The 20,524-nt window shown below is 43.3% G+C and overlaps 1 long non-coding RNA gene across 3 annotated transcripts in view; it reads right to left on the bottom strand.

Moving 5' to 3' along the window:
* LOC309530210 overlaps positions 1–20,524 on the bottom strand; it is a 41,571-nt gene that overhangs the window by 17,597 nt on the left and 3,450 nt on the right. For all 3 annotated transcript variants that reach the window (XR_014218681.1, XR_014218682.1, XR_014218683.1), the window contains exon 2: positions 14,164–14,263. This is a non-coding gene — a long non-coding RNA (uncharacterized lncRNA). The remainder of the gene's footprint in view (positions 1–14,163; positions 14,264–20,524) is intronic.

The following is a 20,524-nucleotide window of genomic DNA, read 5'->3' on the forward strand; positions in this document are numbered from 1 at the left end:
ACCCATTCCTGCACCCCAGGGAGGTTACTTTGGTGCTGCTAGGACAGTGCTTTGGTTTCAGTGCTTTTGGAAGTGCATGTCAGTGTCTCTCGAGACAGATGGAAGCCAACAACAAAACAATATTTCCATGGACCTAACTAGCCAGTGATATGAAGCAAAACAAGTAGTAAGCAATCTTGTCGAGCCATACAGCCAGGTCCTGTAATCCACTATGCACTAACTACTGTACCCAAATTGTAAGCAGTGATATTTTCTCATTTATCTCCTGCTACAAAGATAATGTGCTTCCATCACCAAATGGTTAGGTGGTTCAGTTCAGTAGGAATTGGATTACATCTTAATAGTAGTGATTTGTATTTGTGTCCCGAAGGTATCAGGTTGTTAGGGGGTGAGTGGCCACCACACAGGGGGCAGATTTTTCCTCCCAGTAGTGTTCTGAGGACATCGTTGCTGTTAAGTTGTGGGTGAACATATCAGACGACACAGCAATTCTTCTAACAGCTCTTGTTTATTCTCAGGCCAGAACAGAACTGAATTGAAGGGTTCAGACAGCCTGCCTATACAGAGCTCCAGTACAACGTAACTGTAACAATTTTCTAAAACTATCCAATCACTGAACGTCACTTTTGATCCCTTATTTGCATAACTATCTACAGTATCCCCCTGCTGGCCCAGGGTGAGAACTTCAGTACATAACAGTTGTGATATAATGTCCTCCCACAAAGGCCTTGAGGGCCGAATTTGCCAAAGGGTGTACTAGAGCCACAGCTGGAAAAATTCACCTAAGTTGCCAAGAAATCATAACGTAAGAGCTCCCCTTGAAAATTAAATCGGTTTTCGCCACCCCACACCAAATTGCAAAAAACACAGGCTCTCCACTTTCACAATATGAGAAGGGGCTGTGAAGGGGAAGGCAGAGAGGCCGTTTCAGCCCTATTTAAAGCTGTCTAAACTATAGCTGGATCTTGCCCAAATTGTGTAACATATATATAACCGTATGCTGGGAAATGTTCCTCGCTAAGAGGTAAACAGAGATGTTCCGAGAACTAATAACAAGAGGAAGATGCATAATTGATCACCAGAGACTCAGCAAGAGAAAGCAGCAAACTGAAGCATGATTAAAGACAACAGAAGAGATGTGGAATCTGGAACAGAACATAGCCTGGATTAGAATCCGCCCGAGGCTTCCTTGAGGAATGTTGGCGTTTTGCCAGTGAATTACTTTAACATGCAAAAAGGTGGATAAGCATAAATGACCTTGAGTTGCAACTCAAGTGTGGAGAGAAATGCTGTTTGTCCCTCTAAGCTGTTGTGAACCCTGTAAATTGCATGGCAAGAGAGCAGTGCTGAGGGGAAGCAAGAGGTAACAGCAGACTCCAATCCACTCGCTGCTGGGGGATGGCTAGAGAGCAGGGCCACACTTTGTGGGCCATGAGGAAAGGCAGTTATGTGGCTGGTTAACTTTGTCTCTAGGAATGTAGCACGCTGCACTTTCGTTTCTAAAAGGCTGGGGAATTGGGGGCATATTATTGGTAGTTTGGTGGTAATAGTAGTAGTAATGATGATGATGATGATGATGATGATGATGTCCCAGTAATAAAGTGGATGATATTGTTGTTGTTGCTACTTCTCCTAGTGGTTATTATTAGTATTAATAACAATGCTAGTAGTAGACAAAGCTTTCCCCCCCAGGCATTTCTCAGGTGGGTGCCATTGCCATTACAGTGGTACCTTGGTTCTCAAACCTAATCTGTTCTGGAAGTCCGTTCCAAAGCCAAAGCATTCCAAAACCAAGGCGCACTTTCCCGTACTTTTAAAAATCCGTTCCAGATTTTTAAAAACAGCCCCTAAACCAGCAATTTAACACGATTTTTACTATCTAACGAGACCATTGATCCATAAAATGAATGCAATAAGCAATGTACTGTAGTCACACAATCAATCAATCAGTAGCTGAACTGGGTTCCACACAGTCACAAAAGCAAAAAGCAAAAAGCAGCAAAAAGAAAAACGCAAAATAAATAGCAAAAGCAGGCAGACAAAACAGAAGTATAACACTCAAAACAGTGCATGTTTGGCTTCCGAAAACATTTCGCAAACGGGAACACTTTCTTCCAGGTTTGCAGTGTTTGAGTACCAAGGCGTTTGAGAACCAAGGTACCACTGTATAAGAGAACAAGGGAGGCATTTATGGCGAGTTCCAGCACCTCTTTTTTTTTGGGGGGGGGCAGGAATAGCACTGGTATCATCATCATCATTGGAACAGTCCTAACAGTAGTAATTATAATAATAACTGAACAGTAATGAACTTGTTGTTGTTGTTTAGTCGTTTAGTCGTGTCCGACTCTTTGTGACCCCATGGACCAGAGCACGCCAGGCCCCCCTGTCTTCCCCTTCATGGATCACTGACTTGCCATGGCGAAGGGGCTTGAATAACTCAGAGAAGCTATGAGCTATGCCGTGCAGGGCCACCCAAGATGGACAGGTCATAGTGGAGAGTTTTGACCAAATGTGATCCACCTGGAGCAGGAACCCGCAAGCCACTCCAGTATCCTTGCCAAGAAAACTCTATGGACAAAGACAACAGGCATATAAAAAGTAATGAACTACTATCCATAATTGTTTGATCCCTGTATGGGACAGCTGCATATTCCTGCATCGCAGGGGGTTGGAATACATGGTCCACAGGGTCCCTTCCAACTCTACAATTCTATGATTTGAAGTATGCAAAATGTTCACATTGGCAATTTTGTGTGACTCTCTCTCTTTCTTTCTCTCTCTCTCTCGTGTGTGTTAAAAGTAGCTTAACTTTGTTGCAGTTCATCAGTTCCATGGAAGCTGTCCGGATGGCAAAGAAACAGAGATAAAAATGGAGCAGGGAGCAGCTGTCGACCATCTTGCAGGCACAAGGTGGGTCACATATTGCACTAGCCAAAACTAGAGGAAATTTAATGGCGTGAAATGCTGTCATCACTTGGAAATGGCGCTATGTGGATTTCCTACGAACAGGTGGAATTATCTTTTTGGCTATCAGTCGGAATGTGGAGAGTAACTATGGAAATAAACAGAATGAATAACCCCAGAGCTGGATCAGAAAGTAAATGGGAGCCAATTCCACCAAGCGGTTGTGTTCACAGTAGTCATTGCCCTGTTATGGCAGAGCTGCTCCAAACTGGAAAGGAAAATGTCCCGAGGGTCAAAGAAGGCAGAAGGCAGAAGGCAGAGGAGCTTCTAACTGCCTGAGGAGCTGGCAGTTACAGCCCTGGAAGACCGAAGGGCACTGGCCTGTGTTTGGGTTTATGAAACTTCTAATCTCCTTAGCTGCAGTGTAGAGTTGCAAAAATGATTAATGGAAACATGGAGCATGGCCAGGAAAGAACATTACAGCTCTCCATTCTGATCTAATTCATAACACAAAGCTCACCAATTCACTCAGCATGTCCAGAGCCACTGACAAAATGAGGGTGATTTGCAATACCAATGGAACATTTTACAAGTATTGGGTTCTCATAAGGCTGCCAGTTTCACTGGTGCAAAGAGACATAAGTGGTGGAAATGGTGGCATTCTTTTTTGTCATAAAAACAGTGCAGGAAATATCAGTGCTCGCTTTCTCCAAAGCAACTGTTCTCAAAACGAATGAGCCAGTCCTGCCTCCTTGCACTAGATGAAGTGATCATGTGACCTGCCACCATAAACTCAGATTACACCAGTATGCAAATCCGCAGCCTCTCTTTAAAAGGTGCATAATAAGAACAACAATAATTTTATCATTTGAACCCTGCACACCTGACTGGATTTTCCCAGCCCTTCTGGGCAGCTTCCAGCATATCTAAAAAACATAAGATGTCAAACATTAAAAACTTCCCCAAACAGGGCTTCCTTCAGATGTCTTCTAAAAGTAGTGCAGTTCTTTATCTCCTTGACATCTAATGGGAGGGCGTTCCACAGGGAGGGTGCCACTACCGAGAAGGCCCTCTGCCTGGTTCCCTGTAACCTCACTTCTTGCAGTGAGGGAACCACCAGAAGGCCCTCGGAGGTGGACCTCAGTGTCTGGGCTGAACAATGGGAGTGGAGATGCTCCTTCACATAGCATGTGAACATATCCATCTTTTTTAAATTGAGCAAGTAGCTGGTCGGACCAAAGTACTGCACTGTCAAAGTACTGCACTGTTCAACTTCAGTGACCCTTTGCTTGAAGGAGAAGCACTCCAAGTCTGGTTACTGGTACAGTGGTCAATAGCTCCGGTCTAATCCCAATATCCTCCAGCTGAAACATCCAAGAGGAATTGCAACAGTAAAACTAAGATAATGAAAATGAGTTTCCAGGAAATTTAAATATTTTGTGCAGGAATGCTGAGCACAGCTCTTTTTGATCAGATTTCAGGACTGGCTGTTCCATCCAGCTGTCATATATTGTCCCTCAGGTAAATGTAATAGCAAGACAAACTCGACTACGAACGTAGGTTCCTTTGCTCTTTCATTTTTGCTGGAAAGTTTCCATCACCCCCTAGAAGGAGTCTAGGAATGCTGTGCAATAATCGTGCACAGGGGCTTTTGAAAGCTATTTTCAATTTGAAATGAAACAAAAAGTTCCAGTATGATTAAAATACCTTAGAGCAATAGAATTCTCTAGCGTATGTAACAACTACATAAATTATTGCAGGAGAAGGTTCCTCAGACTGTTGTAGAAATCAGTCCAAAGAGGCCCTTTCTGTATCATTGCACTTCATAGAAAGCCTAGGTCCAGGCTCTGAAAGAGGTATTTTCACCTTTAAGAACATCCGAAGCAACACGTGAGATGAATTTAGAGGGGCCTTCTGAGACAAAGCATCCACGGGAAATCTGTGTAAAGTTAATTCCAAATAAATGAATAAAATTAACCAAATTTCTGATATGCAAGTGCAAAATAATTCTATGAATTGGAGAAATGGAGAAACCAGTGGTCTTCAAGATGTTGTTGGTTTCAGCTCCCATCATCCTTCATTGTTGACCATGCTTGCTGGTGCTGATGCGAGACAGGCTCCAAATTTCTGCTACAGGCAATATGGCTGTCATGCTCTGAACTTGGTCCTATAGCTGTTCCTTTGATAACCGCTTAATTTACCAACATCAGCTGATGACCATGCTTTGAAAAGCCTCAACTGATTATCACTGGACATTATGCTTCTGTTAAAGGAACAAGAGCAGCATGGGCTGTTTGTTTCTGATAAGCTGGCATCCCTCACAGATAGGCTTTTCCATATTAGACAGCCTGTGTGCTTTATTCCTGAGCTGAAGTTTCTTAGGTCTCTTCCCGTTCTATTTTTCTGATATCTGAACCCTGTCATTCTTGTTGGCTTTTGCCAAATGAAGTGTTGCCTTTTGCAACGTTGCCAACCCACCCTCCCTCCCTCCCCCATCACGTGAAACCACCCAGAACTATTGGGTTGTGGTCTAATCTCCATTTCAATGCGAGCTGCAAGATGTTACAGTCTTGGCATGCTAAGCTCCAGCTGCAATTCGGATCAAAGAACAGCTGAAATTAATGGTACAGAGAGCATAACTGTAAGAGCAGTCAGGTGTTTTTATAAGTGAAACGGGTCCTCAAAAGCGAAAGAGGAAAGAAACAGATGAAACAGACTAGTCTCGATAGATATATTTATGAACGGACTAGGAATTGTCAACTCTTCCCTATTTAGTACAATAAAGTAATGGGATGTTAAAAACAGTGTAGCCTTTGATGAGGCGGGACTGTGCATGATATGGTGTTTTATTGCAGACCAGCAGCCCTGGAAGTCATTTGGCTTGCCTCTATTTTATAGGAGTTGAGCAGGCAACTTGGTGTTAACAGAATGGTTCTTGAACAATAGGAGTTTCTGGGGAAGGTTCCCTGGACAGGCAATATCCTGTTAAGGAAATATGAATGGACATAGGAGTACCAGAGAGGTCCAAGGAAGAGTCTACTAAGTGTTGGTGGCAGGACAGGGTGGAAGAAGGTTGGTTCTGGATCTCTCATATAGTTCTTCTGATAACTCTCATGTCTATGTAACTCATGAAAATGGTAAAGTGGCTTATCAGGAACATGGTGGCTAAAGTCTCATGTTATTTGTCTCTGAAGAGATAGAAGCACTTCCCCAAAGTCACATTTTAGCATCTTAAAAGGTAAAGGTAAAGGGACCCCTGACCATTAGGTCCAATCGTGACCGACTGGGGTTGCGGTGCTCATCTCACTTTATTGGCTGAGGGAGCTGGCGTACAGCTTCCGGGTCATGTGGCCAGCATGACTAAGCTTTTTTCTGGTGAACCAGGGCAGTGCATGGAAACGCTGTTTAAATAGGAGTGGTACCTATTTATCTACTTGCACTTTTGACATGCTTTCGAACTGCTAGGTTGGCAGGAGCTGGGACCGAGCAATGGGAGCTCACCCCGTCGCGGGGATTCGAACCACTGACCTTCTGATCAGCAAGCCCTAGGCTCTGTGGTTTAACCCACAGCGCCACCCGCATCCTTTAGCATCTTAATTATTTATCTATTTAAACTGGATTGTTTCTTAAAAACCCCACAGCAATCAGATAATTTCAAAATGCATGTCACAAAATGGTGTGATGGTATAATTCAGTGTTTCCCAAACTTGCATCTCCAGCTGTTTTTGGACTACAATTCTCACCATCCCTAGCTAGCAAGTGGTCAGGGATAATGGGAATTGTAGTCCGAAAACAGCTAGAGACCCAAGTTTGGAAAACACTGATGTACTTCCTCCCAAACCAGGATGTACAGTGGTGCTTCCGGTTGCAGATGGGATCCGTTCCGGAAGTCCGGTTGGATCCTGAGGTTTCCACAACCTGAGGACCACTTCTGCGCATGTGTGTGTGGCGAAACCCAGTCAAATAATTCCGGGTTTTCCGCTTTCGCATCCTGAAGTTTACGCAACCAGAGGGTTACGTAACCGGAGGTACTACTGTATTTACAAAACTTCTCCAAAAGAAAAAAAAAGGTTACATTTATCTGGCTGGTGAAGTATTTTAGAAGGCTTCAGAATTAACGCCTGCGGTCAGGAATTCCATTAGCCATGCAGTGAAATCACTCCACATATTTATTCAGAAGTAAGCCGTCACTGAGTTCAATTATCCATGGGTATAGAATGTGATTTATTTATTTAATTTTCCTTACGTTTACATCCTCTCTTTCATCCATCTTGGAACCCAAAGTGGTATACAAGTGATGGTCTCATTTGCCTGAAGACCATGTACCAGGCTGCGGCCAAAATGGGCAAAAACCTTTAATGTACACTTAGTTGGGATATTTCAGAGTAAAACCATGGAATCCAATGAACCAGAGTTTCCGAAACATGTTGCTAGATGGCAACTTCCATCATTCCTGACCAGTGCCCATGCTCTGATTGGGTCTGATGGGAGTTGGAGTCCACATCAACATGTTCCTCACCCTTGATTTACCTCCTGCCACTTCCAGTAAACAAACACGCTCTGTTCAGGTAGCGGCTGTCACTCATAACTGCAACATGTGTTCCACAGGCAGAAATGACTGCACATAAAAGTATCGGACACAGGTGTCTGGGTGTCAAAGATCATTCCCTGCTTGTACGCTCCATAAGGATGCAGACAAATGTGTAAAACAGGCCGGGGGGACTTGGCAAAAGTCATTCAATGTGGGTGCCATATCGGTGACCCCGCCCAGGTCACAGGTCGTGTTGCTTTTGGTGCTGTACCAGATTAAATCCCCGCCTTCTGCGGTTAACAAAATATCCCGTGGCATGTGGAAAGAATGCCTGTGCATCTGAATGTTATTTAAAACAAGAGACCAATCACTCTGGATCGATTCAATTAAGGACCAGATTCTCAGAATCAAGTGTTAATAATGAGTGTTCTTTTTTCCTTTTGTTAAGCGCAGCACAGTGCAGGGTGCTAGTGATTCAGAGAGATTACAGCTGAGGAACAGTGGTGGCTGGTGCCCATTGAAATTGGTAGGGCTGAAGGCAGGGAGACAAACAGCAGGTGGCGCCGGAACCAACGGCAGGCAAAGCCCACTAATTCTTTGTCCTCATCCTTCTTCCTGCTGAGTTCTGCTAGAGCAGGGGTCAGCAACCTTTTTCAGCCAAGGGCCGGTCCACTGTCCCTCAGACCATGTGGTGGGCCAGACTATATTTTTTTTGGGGGGGGAGGGGAATGAACAAATTCCTATGCTCCACAAATAACCCAGAGATGCTTTTTAAATAAAAGCACACATTCTACTCATGTAAAATCACAGTGATTCCTGGACCATCCACAGGCCAGATCGAGAAGGCAATTGGGCCGCATCTGGACCCCGGACCTTAGGTTGTCTACCCCTGTGCTAGAACAGCAGTGAGGCTTAGGATGAGGAAGTTGACAAGGGATGCTTCTCTGTGGAATGGCTTTAACTAAGAAGGTGAGTGGTAGCTGAGTTTGGTGGGGGCAAAATGCCTCATTTGCTATCATGCACCAACCTCCACTGCTGGGGAGGGAAGAATATTTTTTTTAAAAAATTTAAAAAATCCCTTTTTGAGAGAGAAACTGTATTTTTCGCTCTATAAGACACACCAGACTACAAGACACACCTAGTTTTGGGAGGAGGAAAACAAGAAAAAAAAATTCTGAATCTCAGAAGCCAGAACAGCAAGAGGGATAGCTGCGCAGCGAAAGCAGCAATCCCTCTCGCTGTTCTGGCTTCTGGGATAGCTGCGCAGCCTGCATTCGCTCCATAAGACGCACACACATTTCCCCTTACTTTTTAGGAGGGGAAAAGTGAGTCTTATAGAGCAAAAAATACAGTATATTGAAATGCAAACGCTTTGTTTTCATGCCCCAGCTGTTTTCTTTACCAAAAATGTCCTGTTTACCAGAGCAAGGAACAGCTTGCATTCATTATTCGATGGCAGGGAAGTTTTGACTAGCGCTGAAGTTGCTTCTCTTCAAAGGGGAGAGACAGTAGTTCAACGCAAGTTCACAGAGCTGCATGAATTGGCTTCCGGGACACTTGCTAAAAAATTGTTATATTCAGAAACGTTACTATGAATTTTTTAGTTAGTCATTCAGTGTGTGCCACAACTCTACAACTCTATGATTCTATGCTTTTTGACCACCACCTAGTAGCATTCGTATTGGACAAGCTTTGGGCAAACTAATGCCAGTGTCCTGGAAGAAGCAAAGATCACGAGTGTCAAAGCAATGATTCTTCAACATCAGCTTCGTTGGACTGGTCATGTTGTTCAGATGCCTGATTAATGTCTTCCAAAGCAACTACTCTATTACAAACTTTAAAATGGAAAGTGGAATGCTGGTGGTCAACAAAAAAGGTTTAAAAATTCTCTCAAGGCATATCTTAAAAATGTACAGTGGTGCCCCGCAAGACAAATGCCTCGCAAGACGAAAAACTCGCTAGACGAAAGGGTTTTTCGGTTTTGCATTGCCTCGCTAGACAAATTTCCCTATGGGCTTGCTTCGCAAGATGAAAACGTCTTGCGCTTTTTTCTTAAAGCCGCGTGAAGAGGCGCAGTTGCGATGGACCGTGCTTCACAAGACGAAAAACATCGCAAGACGAAAAGACTCGCGGAACGAATTATTTTCGTCTTGCGAGGCACCACTGTAGTCTAAACACTGACAACTGGGAAACACTGGCCTGCGAGCACTCCAGTAGGAGAACAGCCTTTACCAAAGGTGCCATGGACTTTGAAGACGCTCAAACTCAGGACAAAAGGGAGAAATGTGCTAAGATGAAGGCATGTTTGGCAAACCCTCACTGTGATCAACTCCCAACCAGAAACCTCTGTCCCTACTGTGGAAAGATGTGTGGATCCAGAATTGACCTCCACAGTCACTTACGGACTCACTGTGAAGACCGTGCTCATAGAAGACAATCTTACTTGGCTTGATTTCGTATCTCCCTGTACAGTGGTACCTTGGGTTAAGAACTTAATTCGTTCTGGGGGTCTGTTCTTAACCTGAGGTTCCACTTTAGGTAATGGGGCCTCCCACTGCCACCGCAGCACGATTTCTGTTCTCATCCTGAAGCAAAGCTTAACCCGAGGTACTATTTCTGGGTTAGCGGAATCTGTAACCTGAAGCGTCTGTAACCCGAGGTACCAATGTATTATACTAATGTTTCCAAACAGTAATAAAGTACAAATAAATGTATAAATATGTATGGTGGTTTATCTTTGCAAATTAGATTTTTCTTGTAAAGCTTGTATACTATAAAAGCCTGTATACTATATAAAAACTGACATTTATTGAAAATACTGTTTTTTCTTCTTACCGTGGAGAACTAAGAGGGATTTTTCCATGGAGGGTACTGCTAAAAAACATATAAACCCTGTGTTCTTTATTTCACAAGCCCCAGGTTTGTTGTGTAATTAACATAGAAATTTTGGGTTGTGCATGCAAACTGAAAGGCAGTTTTCAGCTTTTCTTTCCATTACCTAATGTCAAGTCACTAAATGTCACGTTTTTCTTCACTGGATCAGATTTTTGCTACATGAAATAATTATTTTGATGTTATAGACTGGCATACTCTTTGGTCTTCTGTAAGTTGTATAATGAAGATAGAACCAGGTGCTTGTAGCACTAAACATATTGAACAATGATAGCCATCGGATTTGATAATTCCTACTTTGGCCGCTCTTTCAGTGTCAACAGTTATACAGTAACCACTGTTCACCACCCACTGGTTTGTTTTTTGTTTCAGTTTTTTATTATTATTTAAAAAAGAGGTCTACTTTATTCAAAAAATATGCATGTCACCCAAGCATAAACCTTTCCCCCTTAATTTTTATTGACTTCTAAAAAAAAAACCTGGAACACCCTTCCTCTCCTCTTCCCCAAACCCAAAGGCATAGCTCAGATGTAAACAATAATATAAATATGAAGGAAAATATTAACCACCATATATTACAGAATGCGTCAGATACAGTTTGTCCTAGAGTCATTGTTCATTTGCTGGATGAATAGCAACCAGACTGCCACAAATGCCTCTCCTTTTGTTTGCCACACAGGTTTTGTGTGTGTGTGTGCTTTGCAGAAAGTGTTATGCCCAGATTATGCCATTGATGTACATTTGGATTATTTCCAATTTCTAGCTATTAGTATTTAAGCTATTAGTATTAAGAAGCAAGCAGTTAAGCGTTTGTATACAGTACATTCACAACTTACACACATTTAACTTGTGTGCATTTAGTTTTATATGCTTGACAAAGTTAAAAAGAAAAAGAAAGGGGGAAGGTGTGTGTGTGTGGGGGGGAGGCTGTAGCAACCACCATTGCACCCAATGTGATTTGACCAGTGCTTTTTTTCTCTCTTAAAAATGTTTAGGGGTACTCTCATATTGACTCAAGAAAATCACCATTTTATAGTTCAAATCGGGGAAAATAAATGCAGTAAGTGGCCAAAAGTACAAAGAACATGCATTACTCATATTGAGGCCAAACTTTCATCAGTAAAACACCCCACATTCACATTCCATACTGCTTCACACATTAAACGCTCGCTTCCGTCTGAGACTCAGGAAACACTGGGAAAGGAAATGAAGCCACCATTGGAGGTGGTAACAACAAAACTGACCAATCACAGTGCTAGATTCTAACTCCTACTTCACACATTAAACGCCCGCTTCCATCTGAGACTCAGGAAACACCATGACAGGAAATGAGGCCGATTCACCATGCTAGAGAAGAAACTATTTTTTTAAAATTAGTTTCTTCTCCCCTTAGATTTACAAAATGTTTAGGGGTATGTGCACGCCTGTCTCTCCCCAGAAAAAAGCACTGGTTTTGACTATATGTGATTTTGACTTTAGGCACTATCCCCAGAATGCATAAGTTGCACTCGATATGAGAAGCAGATATAGGGGAAATGTTGAGTGCAGTGCAGTGATTGCCAGATTATGCAATAGAGTTCTATTGTTTGTAAATCTGCTGCCAGAGCTGTTCCATTTACTCTGAAGGAATAAGTAACCACCGAGGAAGCAGATGGAAGGAAGCTTTTCTCCATATTGGTACCACTGAATGCCTAAAATTGAAGACATGTTTGCGGGCGTGTGTGTGCCCGCATGTGTATGGGACTTTGTACCTTGAACACTTTGGGAAATACTATTAAAAACATGAATTTAAACACCCCAGAAGTGAATTATTTTATTAGCAACAACAAGGGACCTTATTCTACATGAGATGATGTTCTCTAATTTTCCATCTCCCCCACCCTCTTTTAATCCATAACTGCTGGTGGAATATTATTCACACATGGACTATGTATTTTCTCCAGTATAGTAAATTAACTTGAGAAGGTTGACAGCTCTTGTTTCTGTTTACCACACAAATAGTATTAATAGTAGAGTTGCATGAAAATAATGTCAGGTTGTGCGCCTATTTATCTGAGCTGAGGAACCTCTCCTGTTACAGAAGGTGCAGGGTAACTAAGCACTGTTGCTGGTCATCAAAGGAACATAGTTCTAACACTCTTTGTGGTTCCATATAATTCCATAGTAGTCCTAATATGCTAGAGTCCCCTGTGGGATAAGTCAGCCTCATATAAACAACATACTTAACTTTAATGCATGAAGGGGTTAAGTCCACAGAGTCTTGCCAGGCTTAGCTAGGTCACACTCTCTTACCTTGGGAAGAAGGCTTACCAAACTCTTTGTTCTCTCACTTCCACCATATGAACCCTAGCAGTAAGGAAGTCTAAGCTGGATGCTCCAAATTTAGACCACATGGCTTAAGCATGCCATTTTTGCCTTTCTATTAAAATAATTTAGAAACTCTTACAATTTTTGGAATCTAAGTTAAACTGTCTGTCTTTTCTTGCTGCTGTATGGAACGGCACATGAATCTGAACTTTGAAGAGTTTGTAAATCAATCATTTTTAACTTACCAAACATGTGGTCTCTTTCTATGCTAAGGGAAGTGGGGAACTTTTGAAGGAACTTAGGGATATTACAACGGTCTAACAGGCTATATTTCCATGCTCTACTTTGCTGCATGTTTTGTAATTTTAAATCTCTGCTGGGGCTCACAAACCAAAGAGTATGTACCCCAAACCTGGACCTAGGAATCCAGGGAATTATAATTTTATATTTTACATACTGTATTTTCTTTTTTAATCAAAATACAAAAACCAGCATCCTGCATACAGCTTGTGAAAAACAAAAATAATGAAGGAGTGTTCCCACTCAGAATAAGAAGACCACACTGTAATGAACACTAATGCTGGGATTGGAAGTCTGTGGCTTGACACTTATTGTTGAACTCAAACTCCCATTGGTGGGGTAGGAGAGCTGAGGGATGGAATTTATATCTGGTAACCAATGTGCCAGGGACGCAGGTGGCACTGTGGGTTAAACCACAGAGCCTAGGGCTTGCCGATCAGAAGGTTGGCGGTTTGAATCCCCGAGACAGGGTGAGCTCCCATTGCTTGGCCCCTGCTCCTGCCAACCTAGCGGTTCGAAAGCACGCCTAAGTGCAAGTAGATAAATAGGTACCGCTCTGGTGGGAAGGTAAACGGCGTTTCCGTGCACTGCTCTGGTTCACCAGAAGCAGCATAGTCATGCTGGCCACATGAACCGGAAGCTGTACGCCGGCTCCCTCGGCCAATAAAGCGAGATGAGCGCCGCAGCCCCAGAGTCGGCCATGACTGAACCTAACGGTCAGGGGTTCCTTTACCTTTTACCTTTAACCAATGTGCCCCTTTGGTTTCAGATAGTACATGGGTAGATGAGTCTAAAATACCTAGCACAGAAATTTTCATGGCCCTCTAGCAGCTATGTTGGTTCATTTACCGAAAGTAATGTATTTAGCATTAACTCTGGAAGTGTATACTCAATTCTGACCAAAGTAAGCCTCCTAGAGCAAAATCATCCTTGGGAGCTTGCTTTGGTCAAGGAGAATTAGCAGGGGCACATTTCCCCTGTCTCTCTCAACACAGGTCACCATATAGGGCAAGCAAATTGAAATAGATCTAGAAAATCTGTTTCCTCCAAGAGCACCTAGCAGGGGGAAGTAAGAGACGAGTGACTCAGGTATGAATTGCAATGGGTCATGTGTTTACTCATTGGCAGAAAGGGTGAAGGTGAAGATGCAATGGTGGTGTCTCCTGTTTTTTCCTCCCAGACAGATGGCAAAGCAGGAAAAGGTCGATAACTTTGTTAGACAAACTCACCAATATTCTTTTCCTTGCTGTCTCTTATCTGTTGTTCATTCCATCCTTCCCTTGACCTCCCGCTGGAGTGGGTTCATCAAGCACAGATAGACATCAGCAGCTGAAAATCAGATTTAGAGGTCAAAATAGGTCCAGTCTTTCTCGATGTACAAGATGTTTCCCCCTTTATTTCCAGCACTGTTTTTAAAATTGCATCACCTCATTCTTTCACTGTCTTTTGTAGGAAATAATAGACCTTTGCTATCCCAATGAGATAGCACAGAAGCACGAGTCCGTTTGCGGCAGGTACCCTCCATGCAACTCATTTTAATACATTGAAATGGGCAGCTATTCCAGTAGTTTTTAAAAGAGCCAACAGTACCAAATATTGATCACATCCATATGCCCAACCTTGGGAGATTTGTCCCCCCTCTATTGTTAACAAATTCCAAAAGAGCAGTTCATAAAGAAGAGTACATGCAGGGAGGAGAACAGTCTGAAGGCATGTTCTTTTGACGATAATGATGTACGATTTATAGAGGACATCAAGAATAAGCCATGTTGTGATCACTCATAACGCAGCTTACTTTTTGCGATGCTCTTTGTACCCCAGGCTGGAGCGATAATCCATCATGGACCTTTGAGTAATTAAAACAAGTCAGATAAATTGAAAGAGTCCATCTTTAGGTTTTGGGTCGTTTTTGTTTTTTTTACTCTTTAATAAATTTTGCATGACTTGGCCATCCTCTGTTCCCATGCAAATGACAGCAATATGGAGGAAAATTAAACATGTGTGCTCCAGCTTGGATCAAAATATAATTCAACTGTGGCCCTGGCAAAGACTGAGCTCCTGGCATCACATTTATATGTATGGATTGCACATCTGCCACACTGTCACAAATATGCAGTAATGATCAGAACAGAATCTCTCTTTTTTTGGCATTTCTACTTGGTCAGAAATACTTATTTTAGAAATTTAAGCGTTGCTGCAGAACATATGGTTTAGATAATGGGATATAGCTTTTTTTTTAGAGCATAGAGGCTAAGAGTATGAAGTGAGCCAGGATGGAAGGAAGTTCTGTTTCAAATTTCATCTCGACTATAATAGGCAAGTCTGCACCTCTCAACAAGGCAAACAAGGCCTAAAAGGCAATAATAATGATAATGATGATGATGATGGTGATGATGATAATAATAATAATAATAATAATAATAATAATAATATTTGTAATACCCCCCATCTGATTGGGTTGCCCCAGCCAATTTGGGTGGCTTCCAGCATATACAGAAACATTATCAAACATTAAAAACTTCCCTGTACAGAGCTGCCTTCAGATGTCTTCTAAAGGTAGTATAGTTACTTATCTCCTTGACATCTGATGGGAGGGTATTCCACAGGGCAGATGCAACCCTGTAAGCTTACTTCTCGCAGTGAATGAACTACCAGAAGGTCACTGGAGCTGGACCTCAGTGTCTGGGCTGAATGGTTCTCAGGGCTTCTCCTAGCTAGATTTCCCCCTAAACAGTCACACATCGATACACCCTTGGGGTGCTTTTGCCTGGCTAAAAGGTCTCATTGAACTGTAATAATGCCTCTCACTTGATGTGTGTGCGTGCCACCCAATTTTGTCTTGGCTACCCCAGGCTTAGGGACGCGGGTGGCGCTGTAGGTTAAACCACACAGCCTAGGACTTGCTGATCAAAAGGTCGTGGTTCGAATCCCTGCGACGGGGTGAGCGCCCATTGCTCGGTCCCTGCTCCTGCCAACCTAGCAGTTTGAAAGCACGTCAAAGTGCAAGTAGATAAATAGGTACCACCCCAGCGGGAAGGTAAACGGCGTTTCCGTGCGCTGCTCTGGTTCGCCAGAAGCGGCTTAGACATGCTGGCCACATGACCCGGAAGCTATATGCCGTGAGATGAGCGTCGCAACCCCAGAGTCAGTCACGAGTGGACCTAGTGGTCAGGAGTCCCTTTACCTTTACCTTACCCCAGGCTTTATTCCCAAATCCTTCTAAATGTAGATAAATTACATACACACATGTCCAGAACCTGACATGGCTAGGCAAAGTACTATGGCGTAGTGAAATGTGAGTAGGCATGAATAGGATGAACAGCTCACACAGGGCCCCCTGAATTATCCATGATTGACGTACGTGCACCAATTCATGCATTCACCCCCCCCCCACCATGATCTATATGATCCCATATCTAAGGAAGAAATACATGGAGGGGAAGAATTATTATGTGAATTCCAGAGCCAGCCCATTGGATTGGAGTATAGTGCTTAATTTCATATAGGAAGATAGAATGCATTTTGGGTTGTTTTTTTTTGATAGCCATATTTAGAACCTCACATATTTCATCCTTGCATTGTGTCACAAATGTGGATAGCCAAGTAGTTTCACTTGTCTAGAAGTGTGGCCAGGCTAACAATGCTGACTTTTAATACTTCCTGTGGAATAAGCTTTTAAAAGCTGTACACAAGTGTTCACCATATGCCCCACATACCCAATCTGTTGTGTGACTATGGGGCTGATTGCTTACTGCTGTTCTTCATGTCCCAGGACAACCTTAGTAAAGAGGGATTTTTCTTTTCTTAAAAAAGGATTTGGCTGGGGTGGGACACAATTAATACATAACATAAAACAAATGGGAGCAGACTCAGTATATTAGTTAAACAAAACATGAAATACATTTCGTCCTAAAGTTCATTATGGCTTGCCTAGCTGTTGCAAACTAAGCACCAAATACCATTTTCTGGTGTTTGAGAGCACAAATGTGCATGTAAACTAAGGTTACCAGACGTCCCCGTTTCCCAGAGACAGTCCCCGGATTTACAAATCAGTCCCCATACAAAATCCATTGAAGATGAAAAGTGTCCCCGGATTCATTGAAAAAATCTGGTAACCTCAATGTACACTCCAACAAACAGATATATTTGAGGGTAGATTGCTGATTTAAAGTGGCTGCAATTGAAAGATGGTCCAAATGAATTAAACAGAATGACTGTCAAACAGGGATAAATCCCAGATTCATCACAACATGCACTTGAATTGGACAACCAAAATGTCCACATGGCTGCTGAAATCATGGCATTATGTGTTACAGCTGTGTCTATTGGAAGTAAAGTAGGCCTTTACTTTGTCTTGTGAGCACAAAAGTACTGTCTAAAATAGAGTTGTGGTTCGAGGACCCGAACCCCGCGCAGTGGAATGAAACACAAGGACACGTGATATAAGGTTAATGGGCAAGAAAAGGCCACAACTTTATTGATTACAGCAAGTGAAAAGGAATCGGCTTAGGCATTGGATTGCGTCAGCTGACTCCACCCACTCGGAGAGGGGTGAGTCTAAAAAACAAAGGGGGTTTATTCACCAGTAGGTGGAGCCTGTTGATGCTAATCCAACTATAAGCTCTCCCCTGATGTCACCGAGGGTCGTGCCATGGCCTCCCACCAAGCAGGCATCGGACAGAATACACGACTGCCGGATTCCTTTAACGGAATACCCCAAAATTGAAGGCGCAGGCGATGGCCACACCTAGCCCTTCCACACACCACAACACATTATTCCAATGCCTAACCTACCCACCAATACCACGAAAGTTGTGACGATTGCTACGAGGTAGGCGAAAAAACCAAAAGGCCTAATGCCAAATGGAAAAATTCCTACCAGGCCCCCCGGACAACCAGGGTGACCAACCTAAGGTCCATAGCAAGGCCAAAAGAAAACTGGAAACCCTGCTCTAAGGGAGTGGAGGGTGGGTGACTCACAACGGGACGACAAAAAGTGAGGGCTGGAGGCTGGCGCTGCAGCAATTTAGGCTGCTGTACACACGCCCTTGAAGGCACCTGGTTGGGTGCCTGGCCGAGGGTGTGGGCGCCAGCCAGGTGGGTGGGAGGCAGGGGGCAAACGCCCCCTGCTTGAGGCGGAGTCCGGCTCCTGGCCACAACCACTCCCCTCTCTTGCAGGGAGGAGAGTCTATATCAAACTTCTGTCTGTTCTCAAACTATGCCTTGCCAACCAAGCAGAATAAAAGACTCTGGTTTTGCCCCTTGGATCACCAAAATCTGCTGCTAGGGTCTGCCCCAGATCTGTCCAATTCTTGGACTTAGCTCCCTAGCTTTACCACTGACACATGCTAGATTTGCTCTGCTCCAAAGAGAGATATGGGATCAGTTTTGCAAGTTGGCAATCTTATTCATGATCCAGGAGCTGGAGAGGAATTGTTTCTTGCAAACTAACTTTACAGCACAGACGTACACACGTACACAGTTAGCCTTCCTTCTAGGCTAGATGATGCTATCATAGCAATAAGGGTTTCTGTCTTTGTTGCTGAATAATAAGAAGAGTTTGGATTTGATATCCTGCTTTATCATCACCCAAAGGAGTCTCCAAGCAGCTAACATTCTCCTTTCCCTTCCTCCCCCACAACAAATACTCTGTGAGGTGAGTGAGGCTGACAGACTTCAGAGAGCTGTGACTAGCCCAAGGTCACCCAGCAGCTGCATGTGGAGGAGCGGGGAAGTGAACCCGGTTCACCAGATTACGAGTCCACCGCTCTTAACCACTACACCACACTGGCTCTCAGTTTAGAACAAAACCACATGCTTTATTAAGAAAAATATTAATATACTGCCGACTGATATAAAATATCATGATTGTGTACAGCAATGGCCTCTCACCCCTTTTCAAGTGGGTGCTGATTGTGGAAGTTGACTCTGTCCACCACCCTCAACCACTATGGTCCACGTACAGTTTTTAGGGGAATTCCCCGGCCGGCAGAATCAAGGGGCGGGGATCCCTTGCAAAAATGCCAGCGTTAAATGGGCCAATCAGTGGCCCTGCCAGATGGGCAGTGCCTTGCCGGCTGGCCAGACATTGGCTATAGGCCATGTCCGTTCAGCCGGCAACACAAAAAAGTTGACTATGTCTGCCCTCCACAGCACGGCTAGCCGAAAAGCAAAGGAGAAGACCAAAGAAAGAAGAAAGATAAGCAGATGGGAACGGCTCTAAATACATGTACAATAAAACCTAAAATGTCATAGAAACAAGACAAAATAATCATTAAAATGATTGGCTAATCAAGGAAGTTTAAACAGCTGTATCAGCCTGTCAACAGAAAAAGGTCTTCAAGCGAATCCTGAAAATCATAAATGAGAATGTCTGCTGAAACTCTGCCTGAAGCGTATTCCACAGCATGGGAGCTGGTATGCTTCTGACGCACAAGGGGCAACTAACAGTGTTTCCTCAGTTTGGTTTGGGGCTGCAACATAGGTGGAGTGTGAGTCATGGTCCTAAACAGCCATGGGGCTGGGGTTAACCTTGGAGAGGAAAACATAGAGGCTTCATACAGCTGATATACATAGAGAGAATGCAATTTGCTGTATTTTGCTTGCAATGGAGACACAATTCGTTGGGATGAGAGACACATCTTTATCTATGGCTACACTCATGGAATTCCTTAGTCCACAAGGTTTGTCCACTTTCCTGCTGGGCCGATGAGGTTTTATATGGTGAGCTTTGCTAAAGGTTATTATTATTATTATTATTATTATTATTATTATTATTCACTGATCCTGTAAACAAGAAGGAGCGTCTTCACCCCATCACTCAGCCCTGACACTGAGATCCAGCACCAAGGGCCTTCTGGTGGTTCCCTCACTGAGAAGTGAAGCTACAGGAAACCAGGCAGAGGGCCTTCTCAACAGTAGTGCCCACCCTGTGGAATGCCCTCCTATCAGTTGTTAAGGAGATGAGTAATTATATAGAATTATATAACATTTATGAAACATCTGAAGGTAGCCCTGTATAGGGAAGCTTTTTAAGATTTAACCTTTTACTATGTTTTTATATACTTTTATTATACATACGTTTTTATAGGGAGCGGGTGGTGTTGTGGTCTAAACCACTGACACCCTCGGCCTGAAAGCGAGATGAGTGCTACAACCCCATTGTCACCTTTGACTTAACTGTCCAGGGGTCCTTTTCCATTACCTTATGTTTTTATATATGTTGGAAGCTGCTCAGAGTGGCTGGGGCAACCTAGTCGGATAGACAGGGTGTAAATTAATCATCATCATCATTGATATTTACATTCTTTTATTATGGTTTGGGTGATGTAATAGCAGATTGGGTGACAATAGCTTTAGAGGCATCCAAATCAGTCCAGTTTTGAACCATCACACCAAATTGGGTGAAGTCATGTTTTGGTCTGTCGTTTTGATTCAAAATGGTGTCCAACATTCAAATGCAGACAAAGACCTCCTCTACAGCAGGAACCCTGATGCCAACTGGGTGATGATATGCTGAATGGCGTCCGAACCCATAGAGATCAGACAGACAAATCACTTTCCAAAATATATAGTAGATTGCCATTTCTT

The sequence above is a fragment of the Podarcis vaucheri genome (assembly GCF_965113315.1).
Source record: "Podarcis vaucheri genome assembly, chromosome: 4".
Taxonomy (NCBI): domain Eukaryota; kingdom Metazoa; phylum Chordata; class Lepidosauria; order Squamata; family Lacertidae; genus Podarcis; species Podarcis vaucheri.